Raw genomic sequence first — 2,979 nt, forward strand, 5'->3', positions numbered from 1 at the left:
ATCAGTTACAATTTTAAGATCTCTGATTAACAAATCACTATTCCAAATAATATTTCTGATCACCAAATTATCTAAACATATTTTTTTTTCTTTGCTAAACCCAATATATATTATCAGTAAAGAATTTATCTGCTTTCTCTTTCAGAATTCTTTTCCTTTTCACCTGAAACAGAATATTTATAGAAGGTGTCTGCAAATAGAGAAATATTTTTTGACTTTTCAACTGAGCATTTATTTTGCTGACCTTGCAATATACACATTTTCTCTTAGGTCAAATAATTAAGAAACATTTCTCTTTGTGTCCTCCTATACACAGTCTGGAAGCCACAAAGTCAAATCATCTGTCTTTGGAATGGTGATTTCCAGGATCTGAGACTATATCTTGTTCTTGTTTTTCCTAAAACATTATTTTTTTCAGTGAAGTGCAATTTTCCCACCAAAAAGGGTATTTTTTTAATAGGGATGGATAAAATGATGTACATAGTTTTATAGTAAAATCGCTAGTCAGCGATCTGCACTATATCACAGCTTTATAAACTTAAATGCCTTACATGCAGGTTAGTGCTCTTTTTATGTTTCAATATGTTCAGAGTAATCTTTTCCTTCCCTTATATCTTGAAAAATCAAAGCAAGCTGTCTCTTTGATTTGTTTCTGCTGCAGAATGCCATAAAAAAACTTCCACCTTCAGCCTGTCCTGCATGTGTCATTCCAGAACAGGTGGAGCGGTTTGCTCTTGGATGAATTCCAAGAGATTATCTTGATTTGTGCTGATAGATGCTTATTTCTCATCGTCTTCTTAATTCCACGGGGTAAATCTTAAAATTGTAAAAAAATCTAAACCCGTGGACTCTTTGGTTAGTTTTGTCAGGTCAAACCCTAGCTGTTATCAAGCAAAGCGTGTGTCTGAAACCTGATTTTGCTCTGCTGAAGTATGTCATGTGCCCAGCATTGGCCACATTCCTGCCTATGGTTAGAATTTCCATAGTTCCATGCTTCAGACAGGGCATGGAGAGGGATTCTATTGGACACCCTGCACCACTACTGCATTATTAAGTTCACAACTTCCCCTTTGGCTAACTCTCAGGGAGCACCCCTGGGAAGAATTTATCGACATCTCTCCCGTTGCTCCGGGACCTTCCTGTTCAGTTGCCATAGGCTCATGTGGTTTATGTAATGAAGAGGTAGCTCTACTTAACTCTTGAGTGATGTGGCTAATCAGGGATTTATACTGTCCTTATGAATGCCTGTCACTGGAGATAGGCTGGAGATCAGCATGCAACAATTTCAGTAAGAGGTATCAGCCTTTTCTCTAAGCCCTTTTCTCTGTACATTGTAATTATGCTATGTACATTTTTCTTGGCATAGATGAAATCTCTGCAGATAAGAAGCAGGTGTCAAAATAAAGATCTCAGTTTGTCTGAAAATAGTATAGCTGAACATATTTTATACTCTCATTTGAAGTCAAGTCTTTGGCTTCATAATTAAGCTGAATATCCTGCTATCCTGATTAGTGTATTTTTATAAAAAGAAACCATATACTTTTCAATTTTTTCTTGGTTTTTTTTGACTTATTTCATAGAAGATAACTGAAAAACTTAGGGAAAGCAGAGCAGAATATTTTTGTCTGTGTTCTTTTTCTACATTTTTCTATCAGGTTCTTAATATTGCTGGACTATGTTGAATGACTGGAATGTCTGTGTCCATTCTTCATTCCTGTTGATTATGTTTCATTAAACCAAATATTAGCTAATTCTTATGATGTAACAAAGATTCTTCCTACTTCACTTGTTTGTGGGCTATTTTTCTACTTTAACAATGGTTTATTAAGTATGCCTCAAGAGATTTCTGATTTGTTTTGCCAAAATTTGAACCTTTGCTGTGTGTAATGCAATCAATACAGTCAAACAACTGTCTTTAGAATAATTAAGACTTCATAATAATTTTGTTCAAAGTCGGCATGCAATAGAATTAAATTCTTAAAAAAATATTTTTCTCTAAAAAGAATATTTTTTCTACATAATGAAAAAGCGATATAGTTTCCTTGTACATATTATACAGTTATCAAAGGTTATTACTTGTTCTTAAAAGACAGGTGCAAATGTTTGGACATATGGGAGAAAATCTCCTCCAGCCTCCTGCTGTCCATCATGTTCTTGAAGTTGTTTCATGCAAAAATTGTCAGGGAAAATAATGTCAGTCAAAGCTTCTGTGGGGGTATGGTAGAGATCTTTGCATCCAAACAATAAAGCTGAATGTCTTGACAAGCCACTGAGTGTTTCTTTCCAATTATGTTTCTATCACTGTTTTCCATTTACTAGAGTTTATGGTGCTGACATATTTTCTCCTGATTTCCAAATTCTTTGCTTTAGCCACAATAACAGCACACACCATAGTAATTCATCTCTATGGATTGAAGTATTAACTTTTCAAAAGCAGCAGTACTAGGCCAGAAGAGTAACATTGCATTTTATTCCAGATTTCTCTTTGCAGAAGCTGCTATTTGTCTAAACTCTGTATTTCAGTAGAGTACTGAATCAACAAGTTGTCTATTCCTTTACTTGTAGCCTGTTTTGAAGACCTTGAATAAGCATATTGAATAGTCTGATACCTCTTTGCATGTTCAGATGTCTGCTGTCAGGAGTTAGACTTACAACTTGTCACCAATTTGTCATAAATTGCCAATGTGCTTTCAAAATTCTGTTACCTTTAAAAGCAGCATTATGTAAATCTTCCTTGACATATAAAATAGGTTTGAAGAGAAAAAAATGGTCTTAAATACTTCTCATTCCAGTGACTATCTCTGTGTGCAGTCAACACAGATTGTGAAACATGTCTAGCTGTTCCAGAGTTTTTTTTAGTTCTAGCCCTTCAAAGACATAGGAGATCTAGAGATGCAGAAGATTTAGAACTCCTGCACTGTGACTTGTGCTGCCTGTAGCATTGGTGCTAGGATTGTCCCCCAAAGCATAAACTGAATA

Source organism: Haemorhous mexicanus, chromosome 2 (assembly GCF_027477595.1).
Source record: "Haemorhous mexicanus isolate bHaeMex1 chromosome 2, bHaeMex1.pri, whole genome shotgun sequence".
In the NCBI taxonomy this organism is placed as follows: Eukaryota; Metazoa; Chordata; class Aves; order Passeriformes; family Fringillidae; genus Haemorhous; species Haemorhous mexicanus.